Genomic DNA, 16,062 nt, shown 5'->3' with positions numbered 1-16,062 from the left:
CCTGCTTCAGATCTGTGTGTCTCTCTCTCTCTCTGATCCTCCCCTGCTCACGCTGTCTTTCTCTGTCTCTCAAAAATAAATTAAAAACAGAAAAAAATTTTTAAAAAAGAACAATGAAAAAATATACAAAAATTTCAACAGTCAGTATCCATAGTACTAATCTATAGTGGATTAGATGTGAACATTGAAGGACAGGGAAGTGCCAAGAAAGAGAAAGAAAAACAGCATTCTGCCTTGAAAACTAGATATATAGGTAAATCATAACGTGTTCTAGAGGCACTGGAGGTTGAGACTGAAGATTTGAGTGGACCTCAGTTGGGTCAGCACTCATAAGATGCTTGATAGTGGTTTCAAGGCAGTTGGATATGTGTATGAAACAACAATGAGAATACTAGGCAGGAAAATCAATTTAGGAGCTATAGACTGTACTTAAAACCAAGGAAAAGAATGAGCTTAAATATGAATGGGGTATAAAGTGGGAACATAAAAGCTAAGACATGAAAAATATTTTTTAAGTTGGGTAGAAATTCCAATTTCTAAATATTCAAAGATTCATTCCCTTTCTGTCTTTTAATTTCCCTTTTTCTCTTTTCACCCCAAATCCCTGCGTCTCTACTTGGTGAGTCCCAGACACTATCAATACACAGAACGTGGCTGCAGACTATTGCAAGAATGTCACCGGAAACCCTTGTCATTCAACTTGAGTGGATTCTAGAAAGCCCTGTGTTTAAATCTAAATGTTTGCTCTCAATCTGCAATATTTTAGAAAGTTCCTTTTTCTTTCCAAAGTTGTCTATATTACAGTTTTATTTTTTCAGTCACGTTTATGTCAGAGAAAGATGTTGACTGCTATTTTTTTTCTCTTTAACATCACTTTCTTCTTTGTGAACAAGGATGTGCCTTAGGATATATGTAAGCTACTTGAATGTGGTGATTATGCCTTATTCATAGTATGGTTACAATGTTTATCCTTGAGTATGACAAATAAACAGTGGTCAACAAATGCTGATTGAACAAATAAATGAAAGAAAACTGAATAAATGACTAGGAAAGTTCTAAGGGAGAGGGAGAAAATTATTAGAGCACCAAAAAGAAAAGAAAGAAAGAAAAAGAAAAAGAAGTTGGGGAAACAGTGACTATTTACAATCCAAGTCATTAGAAAATCATTGTAGCAAGACAGGTCTTTCATGTAACCTGGTCTAATTCCTGGGATAGGCAATGGGTTCAGAGATGCCTTTATGTATTATACATATATTAAAGTATTAATTAAATATTTTTAAATACACATGTTTCATCACACTGTAAAAAGTGTGAGTTTCTGGTGTGGATTTTTTTTTTAACAGCTGCGTGATAAATTTAGAGGCATGATGAAGAATGCCTGAGGTTACAAAAAAAAAAAAAAGGCAAAGAAGAAATGAATCACTTGACATAATATGACTAAGAAAAGAAGCAAACATTTTTCTATTAGGCAAATGTCAAAATATGTAGCAAAAAAAATCAAAGAAGCTTAAAAACAAGCAAATCCAATCCAACATTGCTACAGGCAGAAAAGAAATATTAAGCAAATGATCAAAGGCTATTCCCAAACACAGGTTTCAGCTCTTTTCTATGTTTACCAGTAAGCTGATGGCCACTCAGATTTCAACACTTTACTTAACCACAGGAGATAAAGGTGCTATGAATTTTTATCATAGGCAGTGGTGGAGGTAAAGAATTGAAAGGCAGAAGACCACCATTAGAGGGTATCAGGAGGGGACTGGCTGGCACTGAATGGAGAACAAAGAAACTATGTTTCAACATTCAGTATTTTCTGAAAACCAGAGGCTAGGATTTTTCCTTTTGCCTTTTCCTCAGTAAATTTTCTTATGTAAGCAAAAATGTATTTATTAATAAATGAATTTAAGTAATGTTAACTTGATCACAACAAGTTGATAAGATTTCATAACTAATAGCAATCTGAAATTATAAACAAAATATTAGGATGTTTTCCTGCCCAATATTTTTGAGGCATTTTGAAGTGAACCTTTTCATTATTCAAAAAGGAAATGATTAATCTTCTATTTATTGCCAGATGGTAATACAAATGGGAAATTTATTTAAGAATAGGCTTAAATGTGGGCCTTTGTATTTGTGATGAATCTATAATTTGATTGAATCCTTCCTATTTGTGATGTATCAATAATTTGATTGAATATAAGCAATGTACTCTGAAGTTGAATTTCCCTTTTCTTCCCTGAAGATACCACAAATCAACTACACCCAAAACATATTATATGCTGATGATTTCATGAAGCTATTCAAATATGTTTTTTTTTAAAGTAAGTGAATTTTTTATATTTGGCTTCATAGACCTTAAATGGCATCCAAAATTCTTTAATTTGACTATGTACTACCTGTTGCTAACATGTAAGTAATTCATTTTATGGACAATATTTCTTCTAGCTTATTTTCTAGCATTTTTACAAATACAATTTAAACATATTTATTTGGAAAAGAGTCAGAATTTCAGAATGTATCTTTCTCTAAAAATACATTATAGATGATTCAGTGCACAACCCCCTCCCATATATATCAGCATTCAGATCCTTGAGTTGTTTAAGTATAAAATTTTAAGTCTGTTAAAATTTTTAAAATGCATAAAAATTCTTCTTTGAAATGAATAAGAAAGTACCTTTAGTTCACATTTCTAATATAGTTATCTTAAAATATGTTAAAATTCTTTTTATCATTACTAGTATGAGATTTTTTTTAACTATAGGAAGAGTCAAATGCATATACATTTTGAGAGAACAGTAAAACAAAGCCTCTTATCCTCATCACTCAGCTTTAGTAACTCATATCATATCTTCCTTCACATGTGCCTCTCCTCACAAGACTTCTCAAAATTATTTTGAGTTAAAATCTCTACTTCATGTCCTTCGATCCATAAGTGCTAAAAGCTACTGAAAAGTACTTGTTTCTAAAATAAGAAAAGGAGCAAATTAAGAGATAATTGATTCAAATGTCTCTAATCCCAGAATTCAGCAGTGGGGCTGAGCAAGGACACAATTCACCCTGAAATCTGACCCTGGAGGAGATTCTTAAATGGTACTTAGTTACCTGGTAGCCATTTTTTAAAATCAGTGACCAAAGTTACCAATAATGCAAGTCTAAGTGTATTCAACCTATGAATATACATTACATGCCTTTTGGCGATTTGGGGCTGCTTTTAACAAATTGTTTATCTATTTTAAGAGAGAACACACACATGGGAGTGGGGAAGGAGCAGAGAGAGAAAATCCCAAGCAGTTTCTGCACTGTCAGTGAGAAACCTCACGTGGGTCTCAAACCCACGAACCATGAAATCGTGACCTGAGCCGAAACCCCACTGAGCCACCTAGGTGCCTCTGGGCTATTTTTTCTCCTGGAACAAGGAGTTGTTTAGGTGTCACGTCATCATGATTTTGCATTTATTCCTTTGGTTTGGGATATAACATACATCAGTTTGCAAGGCAAAACCCAGAACCCAGAACCCAGGAATAACACCCATTGGGTGCTTTCAGTGGTATCAAGAAAATAATACAATTACTTTAGTCATTTCATAGAGTTTAAAGCTTTCATTTTATAAAATCAGTAAATTATCTGAACTCGTTTACTATTCATTCAACAGTTCATCCATCTATTATATACCTACTCAATGAACATATATTGTGTGTCATGCACTGAACTAGGTGCTAAGGCTACAAAAGTGAAGTAAAATTTTATGATCTCTTACATACAGACAATGAAATATTATTCAGTAATAAGAAGAAATGATCTATCATGCCTCCAAAGGAATGTTTAATCCTCACTGCTAAGTTACAGGAGCCAATCGGACAAGGCTAGATACTATGATTCCAAGTATATGACAATCTGGAAAAGGCAGATGGAGGCAGTAGTGGCTACCAGGATTTGGGAGGAGTGAAGGATAGGTTCGTGGAGCACCAGAGCCTTTTAGAGCAGTGAAACCATTCTGTATGACACTATAATCGCAGACACATGGTTGTTCTACATTTATCACAACTTAAAGATTGTAAGTTACAAAGAGCCAACCCTCAGGTAAACTATGACCTTTAGCCAATAACTATGTATCATTGTTGGCTCGTTCATTATAACAAACATGTATCACTGAAACATGACCTTACCACCTAACTGGGGTAACTAGTGGAGACGGGTATGTGGGAACACTCACTCTGTGTCCTTTCTGCTCAACTTTTCTGTAAACCTAAAACATATAAAGTCTATTAATTAAAAACAAATTTATGATCTTTTCCTTCCTAGATTTCAGGATCTAGTTTGGAGCAGATGTATAAATAACTATCCTTCTTAGTTTCCTAGGTTTACATTAACAAACTGCCACATATTTAGTGGCTCTAAACAACAAAAATTTATTCTCTCACAGTTCTGAAAGCCAGAAGTTCGAAATTAAGGTGTGGACGGGGTCATGCTCCCTCCAGAGGCTCCAGGGGAAATAACGCCTCTGGTGGCTTCACAAGTTCTTTGGCTTGTGGTCAATATCTCTCACTCCATCTTCACATAGTCTCATTTTTTCCCTGTGCGTCTTTCCTCTGAGTTTTAGGAGGACACTTATATTGTATTTAAAGCCCATCCATATAATCCAGGATGATCTCATTTCAAGAATCTTAATTTAGGGGTGCCTGGGTGGCTCAGTCGGTTAACCCTCTGACTTCGGCTCAGGTCACCATCTCACGGCTCATCGGTTCAAGCCCCACACCAGGCTCTGTGCTGACAGTTCAGAGCCGGGAGCCTGCTTCAGTTTCTGTGTCTCCCTCTCTCTCTGACCCTCCCCCACTCATGCTCTGTTTCTCTCTGTCTCAATAAAAAAAAAAAAAAATTAAAGAATCTTAATTTAATTTATATCTACAATGAGCCTTTTTCCAAACAAAGGCACAGTCATTGGTTTAGGGGCTTAGTGGGTGGATGTACCTTTCAGGAGGCCACCATTCAACTCATTGCACTACCCATTACATGATTTGCACTGTAGAATATAGAATATAGTACAAACACAGTGCTCTGAGAGGGAGGTGTGAGAGCATCACGGGGAACATGACCTGAGATGGATATTGAAGGCTGAACTGGACTTTGGTAACTCGGGACAGTAGTGTAGTCATTTGAGAGACAGGAGAATGCTGTCTCCAGAGATATTCCAGGAAACAAGAAGACGTATTTAGAGAGTGGTAATAAGGTCAGTGTCCTAGAAAGGAGAATGGATAAGGGCTAAAGGAAACAGTGACATAAGAATCTGATGTGTCAGACTGTTCAAGGTTATAAAGGAACTGAGAATCCTAAGAGAAAAGTATTTCTGCTTCTTCCTATTCACAAAATTTCTAAAGACCAGATTTGCATGATAGAAATAGGACTGCTTCCAACAGTGAGGACTTTAGGAAGCAGAGGCTAGGGGCAGGGAGATTAATGGGCTATGCTCAAACAACATACTATTCTGAAGTCTCCCAGTGGGGAGAGAGCCATGCGATGAGAAATTGACACTTTGGAGGTAGATTAGACAGCATGTGGTGAATCACTGGATTTGATGAGTGGGGAAGGATGTGAGGGTGAATCTTCAGTTTATGGCTTTAAGAGTCCGTTTGATACCATTCTCTGAAGTAAGGACTTTGGAGGAAGGGAGAGGTTTTATGTGGGGTGTAGAAAGTTATGGATTTATTTAATTTTCTTTTATCTTGTACCCAAGTTCTAAATATGGTGTATCAGAATGTTTTCCTTGGATCATTAAAGGGCTCTGAAAAAAGAAGCTTAAGCTTTTGGGGAAATCTTCAAAATTATCTTTAGAATTGCCCACATGGGCCTCTCCCAGTCACTTTCTGTTCACAGATGACAAGCTCAAACAGACCACATGGCCCTGAAAACAAAAAGAATGAGACAATCATCAAATATTGAGAGTCTTTACTGGTTTATGGAGGCGAGAACATATTTTTGAGAGGCTAGAAGTCTGAAATGACCATGACAAAGTAGCTTGCCCAGTCTTATTATAAATAGAGATTGTAAAAAGAATTAGAGCATCAGCTTTAGCCTGGGAGGAGATCTTCAAATTCGAGGAATGTTGCTCTATTACCTTTTATTTTTATCTTCAGAGCTGGTGCAATGAAAGAAGAAATCTCTGTTCCAACATAAAAAATAAACATAATATCACTATGACAGGGACTGATTCAGTATGGAAACATTGACTGTAGAGGCATTCTGGCTTACTTCAAAAGACTTTCAATAACTGCCAAAAGAGTTTATTTGGATAGTTTCAGTTTCATGTGTTTAATCAACTAAAAACCAAATCCAGAGTTGAGAGCGTGACACAGCATGTGTGCAGAAGAGGGTGTGCATGTGTTCATGTTTGTGGGGCCGTGAGCGTGTTTGCATGTGTGGATGTTGGAGCATGAGCAAAGGTGTGTGTGCGTGCGTGTGTGCGTACTGTAACATCTTATGCTCTTTTATATCATTCAGTTTTTATAAATAGGGCCTGTGCTCATTTTCACAGCTGTGATTCTCTTGAGCCTAAATTTCTAGGATTTCTGTAACACTTCATCATGCTCTAGATCTGACAACAGTATGCCATAAAGGGATTCTGTAATGATAGATAAGACTAGAAAGTAGAAGAGCAAAACTGCTTTCCCTGTGGTGAATAGACTGCCTGCAGCTTGACGTGATAACCCTTTCTTTTAAGGACTTCTGTGTTCTTTCATTTGGGTTCCACGTAGTAGTATGTACTTGTAAATGGTACTAGTAATATGTACAAGTATATGATGAAAGCCGAATAATGTGTCCTTAAAGGAATTTCTTTCTTAGATTTTTCTGTTATTATAATAGGCATTCATTTTAACCATTCACACATGAACGTGTTAATAACAGCGTGAAGACTGCCATCTCCTATACCACTGACTTTTTGAGGTTAGCAGTGAGGAAGTCAGAACCTTGTCTGGTGTTTCTCCAGTTCTTGTCATATGTTATTTGGAGGGTTTGATAAAACCATGGATTCACAGGCTCTATCTCTGCTGAATAGCAATGTTCAGGAAATAAGAAGGGTGATTTTTTTAGCTCTCTGTGAGCTTGTTAAGATGAAGTAGGTTTAAGAAACAATGACTAGTCCAGTCTCTTGTTTTTCAGAAGACTGAGACCGGGGAAAATTATTAACCCATTTAGACCATGTCTCTTTTGCCTAAACCACTGTGCTGGTCCACCAACCTCTAAGGTGCACCATACACACTGACTTGGGTTTTTCAAGACAAATGAAATTCAAATGATTCTAGTATGCCTCAGTGAATTTGGCTTCAGTTCAAATATACATAGTAGCGTGCAGCATAATGGTTGTTGAGAATACAGTGGTAATGATGTCAGAGTTGTGATATTTATCCCTTCAGTATCATTTACAAAACAAAAACACTAATATTCTGCCCATCCAGCATCTCACTGTGATTCCAGCCAGTTGTCTTGTAAGTGTTTTCTCCTGGTCAAAAAAGTATCCGATGATGGAGTGTGGGTGACTTGTCACTGCCGCCCACACTGGAGGGATAGAACTCTGAGGGTGTGTGTTTATGACCGTGCCTCAGCAATAACATTGCTGCAGGTGAAGAACAATTGCTTTTTAAAGCCATTGTCATTTGGCATTAACTCTTCTTGGCAGAAGGATAAGACCTGGTCCCTGTACCGAATGGACATAAAATATGGGTGGAAAAACAAAGACTGACACAGAAACAAGAGATGACAGGTCAGTTTGTGAATGTAGACCTGTCATTTCAAACCAAGGACATAACAGGATGTTCCCTCTCACTCTTCATTCCACAGACATACATGAGAAGGCATTATGTCAATTGAGAAAGTTTTGTGGATCATTCTTTTGACATGGATGGTCACTTTTACTTTACACTGGCCTCAGCCATCTGAATGCTATATATTCTTTCCTGAAGAAAACAACTTAGTAAACATACACGTAGTTAATTATCCTTCTTTTGCACTTCCTCTAAAATCATGAGCAAAAGATTACAGACACTGTGTTTTCCTTTTATTTTTTTAAATTTTTAAAATGTTTTTTTATTTATTTTTGATACAGAGAGAGCCAGAGCATGAGAGGGGGAGGGGCAGAAAGAGAAGAAGACACAGAACTGGAAGCAGGCTCTGGGCTCTAAGCTAGCTGTCAGCACAGAGCCTGACGTGGGGCTCGAACCCACAAACATGAGATCTGACCTGAGCCAAAGTTGGAGGCTTAACCGACTGAGTCACCCAGGTGCCCCCGGTGGTTTCCTTTTATAGAAAACACAGGCTTGGCTTGTGTCTTCTTGGAAATTTTGTGAATTCTCATAAACTGCTCACATTTTCTACATTCCAATTTTCTCAGTCATTAATTGTGACCAAGAGCGAATGGCTTGACAGGGTTTCACTTGAGGGACTCTAGGTCACAGGTTTATCTGCACAATCATTAAACTTCCCAGTATTGAGTAAAGGAAGACACTGGGCTAGCACTTATCACCATTCCCTAGCTTGCCACTGGCTGGTCAGGTCAGAATGCCTCTTTACTTTTTTTTTTTTTTAATGTTTTATTTATTTTTGAGAGAGAGACAGCGTGAACAGGGGAGAGTCAGAGAGAGAGGGAGACACAGAATCCGAAGACCGGCTCCAGGCTCTGAGCTAGCTGTCCACACAGAACCTGACACGGGGCTCGAACCCACAAACCATGAGATCACGACCTGAGCCGAAGCTGGGTGTTTAACCGACTGAGCCACCCAGGCACCCCCTCTTTGCTTCTGAGTACATTAGAGTTGTTAACTGAGGCAACCAACTTGCTAAGAGAGATGGGAAGATAAGGATGAATCCATATTAAGTTTCGTCAGTCTCTTCCTGTGTCATAAAGTTAGCAAATGGCATTATTTAACGAGGGCATCTGTCCCTGCTCCCTCCTTTCAACCCTCACCTCCTGGGGAGTGATGGAACAAATCTCACCACTTACAAGGGTCAAAGATGAATAGTTTATTTGCATTCACCTTGTTTGGTCCTCCCAATTATTCCAAGATGTAGGGTGAAGTTCATTCAATATTTCTAGAGAAAATTAAGGCTCGGAGACAAGTAATTCTCCCAAGTGCTTGTGACCATCAAGTGTAAAGCCTGGGTATTTGAATATTTTGAGTATGTTTCTGGAGCCATAGCTTTTGCCACTTGACATTCTTTCTTCCAAAGAAGAGCTATAGGTTAGAAATAGTTAGGAACCCCGACCCAAATGAGGCATCACAGCCTGTCTCAGAGACTTGTAGTACATACTCACACTCAACATTTGATAGCCCCTCTTCTTTTTTTCTCATTCTCTAGGTACGGACTTTTACTAAGTTGTCATTTGGAAGATCAACTCAGGTAAATTATAAAGGAATGTATAAGTTTAAGTAATTTATGGAAAAAGGCCATTACCCAGGGAAGGAAAGGTGACTGGCATCCACTGAATACTAGCATTCATTGTTAAAACATGTACATTCTGTTACAGGCATTGGCCATTTTACAGATGATCCATTAGAGTCTTTTAGGTTTACCCTCTTGCATTGTTCCTGATACTTGAATACAAAGATATTGTTCCTACTCTCCAGATGCCCTCTGCCTAATGAGGATTCAGATATGAACATATGAATTACAATAGAGAGGAATAAAAGTGATGAAAGAAATATATGCTGGAAAATCTATTTACTGAGACTTGTGGTTCATTCATTCAAAATATTCCAGTAAAAAGAATACAAATAGTTTCATGAGATTCTTCTGAGTTCTAGCATTCTCCTTTGGAGCATAGGCCAATTACATGTTGTTTGGAATTTAATTTATGGTAAGGTATTCAAAAGTCATTATTAACTTGAAGCTTATTCAAACAGTCGAAGAATACCATAAAAAAAAAGGTACTTTCTGTGGTCCTGGATAACTTCCTCCATAAAACCTCCATGGATGGTGCTGAACCCCCAGCCATTTACAGGATTAAGCAGGTAAATCTTAACAATTGTCTGTAGTCAGGGGCAGTCAAGTCAAAGCTCTGACATTTTTATCCCATCAGCCTGCTCCGGATACTAGTTCCACCTTTTGACAGGATGCCAAGCAACTGACCATTAAAACAACGTATCTGGCACCATATCTGGTTTTTGAAAAGCTCATTCCAATAAAACAAAATAACATTGCACTTCAGTGTTCAATTGCTTTTCTGATTGTCTCTGAACAGACACGTATTTGATTCACAGGATGCACTTAAGCTTAATGTTCCCATAACCACAGATGAAATTTTGTGCTATTTTAAATAAGTTTTAATAGAAAGCATGAATGATGGTAAGAAACATAGTAAAACCTAGTGACTTCCCAATTCATCTATAAACTGTGAGCTATTTTGGGAAAATGTAAAAACAATGCACAGAGAGACCCCACCCCCAAATCAAGTCCCAAATATTCTTGAATCAAATATAATTAGAAGGAGTTGAAACCAAAAAAACAAATTGTGTGACCAAAGAAATACTGATACCATTCTTGAACGTTAATGAGACCCAGAATCTGTGGACATGAACAATGTCACCTTGAAATGACATTATCAGTACTGCTAGACAGTGCAGGTAGTAATTCAATAGATAATTGTAACGAAGATTTGACAGCATTATAAAGCTAAATGACTATATGCATTTTACAAGGAAGACATGAGTACAAGAGAAGCTCAGTCTATTCATAACTAATATTAAAAATTTCCTTCTTAAATAAAGAAATGTTTTGTTATAACTACTGTCTTAGAAAGTTATCATTCTTTTTGTCCTCAGTTTCCACAGAGTTAAAAATCATGCCCCCCTTTGCTCCCAAAGCAAGAAAACAAGTCCATGCTTTCCATTGGCATTCCAATTCACTATTTTCCCCACAACATGTCACCTCTTTTACTATAACCAGATTGAGGGTTTTGAAAATATAAACCAGTCCTCCTGTCTTAGAAACATACATAAGAAGTCTTTCTTTAAAAAAAATAATAAAAAATAAGTAAACTTTTTGCATATTGGGATCTAGGGCACTGTAAGAAAGGTATTCCGATTGATGGCAGAAAGCCATGATGAGGAAACAAACTGTGTATAAGCGCGGGGCCACAGCCTTTGTAGCTCTGAAATAACTTACACAAAGAACGCATATATAAATTTGGCTCACCTCAGCCATGCTTTTTCTTTAAATTACACAGAAATCTGAAATGCATTGGGTGTATGTAAGGGCAAACTGTGGCCCTGAGTAAAAATGTGTATTTAAAAGGGGCAATGTGGAAGTAATTATTACCTTAATGTATTTACCAGAATGCGCAGAATGTACTCAGCATGTCTCACTAGGGCATTGAGGGTTTCACAGAACACCTAGGACTCTAAAACTCCAGCGTTTGGCATCCTGTGATCCGGAAGTTAGTGATAAACTACCTTTACCCAGGCGCTGTTGTCTTGGAAAGCCTTAGGAGCCAGGCTGCTGAGATGAACTGAAATCATTATTTGAAATGAATGAGTCACTCTTCTCTGGTTCAAAATGAACAGTGTTGCAGGCAGGCACTTTCGAGAAATAAACAGGAACTTTTGTTTCCTTCCACACGGAGGCTGAAAAAGCCAGGCAAAGGAGAGTGTGCTAAGTAATGGCAAAAAAATTCTAGTTGGATCTCATGATTACTGTTGCGTCTTTAGATTGTACTTCTAAGCCAAACATTCATATTTCCTGCAAACCAGACTTAAAAGGAGGCTCTGGTCAGTATTAAGAAGGGTCCATGTGCCCAAGAGTGGGGAGTGTGTGTATGTATGCCCTGGGTTCCGATGGGCTGGCTATGGTAGATACACTCTGCCCGGTAACCTGAAGTGAGGACCGTGTAGAGCAGGATTCCAAGCCAAAGACCGTGAGGAAATGTCCAAAGTAGGAAGCTGATGAAAACATAGGAAAGTCCCTAATTGAAAGATGCAGAGACAGAGCCACAAGTTGGGACCTGGGAAAGAAGCCACGCTGAAGCAGGCAGCCCATAAACAACATGGAGTGTCTGCTCTGATTTCGGCACAAACCAGTGAGCATTTAGGATTCAGTTTTATGTGACTACAAGTACCTGATCCATGGATATATTGAACCAGCCAAATGGAACAGGATCATGAGATCTAAATGTTGCATTGGTCTTGGCTTCTGGAGTAGTAGATGATAACAATTGCCTTTTTACAGCAAAGCTCCAGGACACATTTCTACTCCTCCTGTTCCTCTGTGATCACACCTCACAGACTCTCTGAGTGAACGTAAGGTTAATGGATACAAATAAAATGCTGAGCTTGTGAAGTGAGGGAATTTTCAGGTTATATAGAACCTTAAAAGACCAAATCTGGTAAAAGGAAGCAAGCCTTAATTCAGTCTAGGAATGTGCACAGCAGTTTTCTGCTGAGGACAAATGCTGAAAAGACCATCTTAGGTAAAGAACAAACTGGTGTACCTAAGGAACTGGAGTGATTTATTATCAATGAACCAGATTATTGCCAGGGAGGGGAAAAGGACTGGTTAGAAATGTTCAGGCTAAGGCCAAATTCTAAAAGAACTAGCTAACCTGTGCTATGGAATTTGAACTTTATCTTTCAGGCAGTGATGAGTGATTAATACTAATGTGATGCTGGGGAGGGGGTCAGGGATCACATGTTTCAGTGTACACTCCAAAAATCTACCTCTGGCAACAAGATGAATAGTTCAGAATGAGCAAACCTACTGGTAGGGAAAATCAGTCAGAAAATGTTTGTTGCAATAGTTCAGTGAACAAAATAATGGATATTATGGAACAAGCAGCAACAGTAGAAGAATGGAGACAATGGACTTAAGAATATTCTGGAGAGGGGCTCCTGGGTGGCTCAGTTGGCTAAGTGTCCAGTTTCTGTTCAGGTCATGATCTCACAGTTCATGGGTTCGGGCCCCGCATTGGGCTCTGTGCTGACAGCTCAGAGCCTGGAGTCTGTCTTCAGATTCTGTGTCTCCCTCTCTCTCTGACCCTCCTCTGCTAGCTCTGTCTCTCTCTCTGTCTCTCAAAAAATTAAAAAAAAAATATTCTGGAGAAAGTGTGGCAGTACTTATGGAGATGGACGATCAGGGCAAGCAGGGTTGTTTGGTGGGAGGGAATATAGGAGAAAAAAGCAGATGTTCATGGAGAAGGGGAAGAAAGAGACAAGTTTAGTTTTGAAAATGACGTGTCTGTGGGACATCTGGGTGCATTTGCTTGGGATCAGATGGAATTACTGCTTTTAGAATTAAATTCTATCATTCAGTTCCCTCTTTGTTGCAAGTGACACAAGCCCAACTCAAACTAGTTGAAACTGAATCAAGGGATTTATTAGCTTTTTCAAGGGGGCACAGCTGGATTCAGAGATCTAAACATTATTCTTAGGACTTTATCTCTTATTTCTCCTTGCTTCTGTTTGGCTTCAATTTCAGAGGCTCCTTTCATAAGGCAATAAGATGACTGAGGACTTACATGCTCTTGATTCCTGAGGAAAAGAACACGCACTTCCTAATGTCTGTGTCAGAATTTCTGGATTCTCATTAGCCTGATTTGTCATGCACCAATCCGGTTCCTAGGGCATGAAGTGGTTGCATTGTCCAAGCCAGGGTCACATTCCCAATGTGGAGGCCAGGTTCCAGGTAAGGCACCCTGCCTGACCATCCCCAAAGAGCCACATGGGATTGAGAGAGCACACCTGAGTGGCAAATAATACAGCTCTAATGAAATTGCAATTAGACAACTCGCTGTTTCTCCTATAGCTGAACTTCAAGACTCTGGCAAGCAGCGAAGGTGACTTCAAAGCATGTGAACAAGATAAATCTCTTCCGAGTTAGCCCTGCCTTCAAAGGTTCCAGAGCTTGGCCCACACTCTAAGGGGAACCAAAACATATCTCAAACACAAAATTCAAGGAGTTTTTAAGTTTCTTTTTGCCCTTCCCAGGAAGGTTTTTTAAAGTTTGGTAACCAATTGTACAAACAAACAAAATTCCTTGGGAAGAATGTTTGGGAGCAAATCACACGCCTCACCCATTACGACCCCCCCCCCCATCAACACACACACACACACACACACACACACACACACACACACACACACACGATGCAAGACTGACAGAAACCAGTGTAAGTGTTTGGGAGAGTGGAGGTAGACACAGGAGAGGGGAGAGATCACAGTCCCTGCCCTGGAAGCCTGGGAAAGGAGCTGTTTTTGTTTAAGGCAGCTGCCTCCAATCACCCCAAAGAGGTGTTTAGTCAGATTGGATTCTCCAAATAACTGAATTCCATCCCTTCCCCCTGCTAGGGCAGTGTAGCTTTTGGAAGTGATTAGAACTGTCTGGAAACCCTGAGTTAGTTGGAAAGGTAAGCAGAATAGGGGGGAGCCCTGCAAGCCCTGGCTTCCTGGAGAATTTGACTCATTCCCGTTCTGGGCTTGGGCAGTAGTGACTGCCTTGGCATCCTGGGCACCAGACCATCCTCTGCCTTGCTCTGTGCCAGCAGATCCAGGTGGATGCCTGGGTTTACAGTGAGCAATGCAGCCTGGGGAGAGCAATACCTCTTGAATATCAGCTGCAGTGTCAGTGGAGAAGTAGACTTCCAACACCATAGTGCACGGTCATGACTCTAGCCTGCAAGATGACTTGAAAATATTCAGGGGCTTCTGGGTGACTCAGTCGGTTGAGCGTCCGGCTTCAGCTCAGGTCATGATCTCATGGTTCATGGGTTTGAGCCCCGTGTCAGACTCTGTGCTGACAGCTCAGAGCCTGGAGCCTGCTTTGGATTCCGTATCTTCTTCTCTCTCTGACCCTCCTCTGTACCCTCGTACTCTCTCTGTCTCTCAAAAACATGCAGAAAGTGAGCCTTAGCTTCTGCAAATTTTAGGGGCTAGCCTGTCTCTAGCATTATCAATTCAAAGCCTTTTATAGTGTAATAAATCCATATTTAAAATAAATCTAATTTTGATCATGATGCAAAGAGAAATGTGCCTTTCCCAAAAGATGGTTTACTGTTACTGAAGAAACATCCCTTTCAACTTCACTGGATTTGCCTTTTAAGTAGGTTTGCCATTAAGGATGGGGACACCTGGATGGCTCAGTTGGTTAACTGTCCGACTCTTGGTTTCAGCTCAGGTCGTGAGATCAAGCCCTGCATCAGGCTCCACACTGGGCATGGAGCCTGCTTAACAGTCTTTCTCTCGGGGAAAAAAAAAAAAGAGTCATGTAAGATAATCCACCATGAGGAATATTTACAAAATGACTTATATTCTATTTGGTTTTACTCAATGAGTATTTTATCAATTATTTATTTATTTAATTTTACTCACTAGGTGACTGGTTTATTTATAAAGGATAAAAAGCAAAAACCCAATGAGGAGATATGCAGGACAAGGTCCCCAACAAAGGAACTTCTGTCCGCATGGAATGTGGGACCTGGCCAGTGGCACACAGAAGCCTTCTAGTTCACCAACCTGGAAACCCCGAAATCCCATTCTACTGGGATTCTTATGGAGGCTTTCTCAGGTAAGAATGATCCATTTTTAACGCTACCTTCAACTCCCCTCTCCTCTCTGGAGAATGGGAGGTGGGGGGCTGAGAATTCCAAGCATCCAATTATGGCTTGTCTTTCTGGTGACCAGCTCCCATCCATGAGGCATCCCGAAGCCCGCATGGAGTCACCTCTAGGAAACAAAAGATTTTCCTTGTGCCCTTGTTGCTTAGGAACTTAACTTTAAAAGCATATATTTGTGTTTTGTTTTTATAATTTCTTTTGATATTTTTATGGTTTGGAATGGATTTTTCAGGAATTTAGGTGAAATTTGGAATATTTCTTTTTCTTTTTTTTTTCACAGTGTTCATAGCAGCTTTATTCTTTTTTTTTAGTTTAAAAATTTTATTTATTTTTTTTACTTTATAAAGTTTCATATTTTTTAACATATGCAATTATTTTCCATCATTTACAATACAGTAGTTGCAATGACACTCAAAACAGAAAAGCAAAGTAAAAAATCTAAACACCAACTTCTGTTTCATGTAATTAGACTT

The 16,062-nt window shown here is 39.1% G+C and overlaps 1 long non-coding RNA gene across 1 annotated transcript in view; it reads left to right on the top strand.

Annotated features, from left to right (window-relative positions):
- The window catches only part of LOC115306926, a 32,939-nt gene that overhangs the window by 10,490 nt on the left and 6,387 nt on the right, over positions 1–16,062 (top strand). The window contains exons 2-3 of the long non-coding RNA XR_003915496.1: positions 9,346–9,387; positions 15,348–15,540. This is a non-coding gene — a long non-coding RNA (uncharacterized LOC115306926). The remainder of the gene's footprint in view (positions 1–9,345; positions 9,388–15,347; positions 15,541–16,062) is intronic.

This window comes from Suricata suricatta, chromosome 2 (genome assembly GCF_006229205.1).
Source record: "Suricata suricatta isolate VVHF042 chromosome 2, meerkat_22Aug2017_6uvM2_HiC, whole genome shotgun sequence".
Taxonomy (NCBI): Eukaryota; Metazoa; Chordata; class Mammalia; order Carnivora; family Herpestidae; genus Suricata; species Suricata suricatta.
This window is presented reverse-complemented; position numbering and strand designations above follow the sequence as displayed.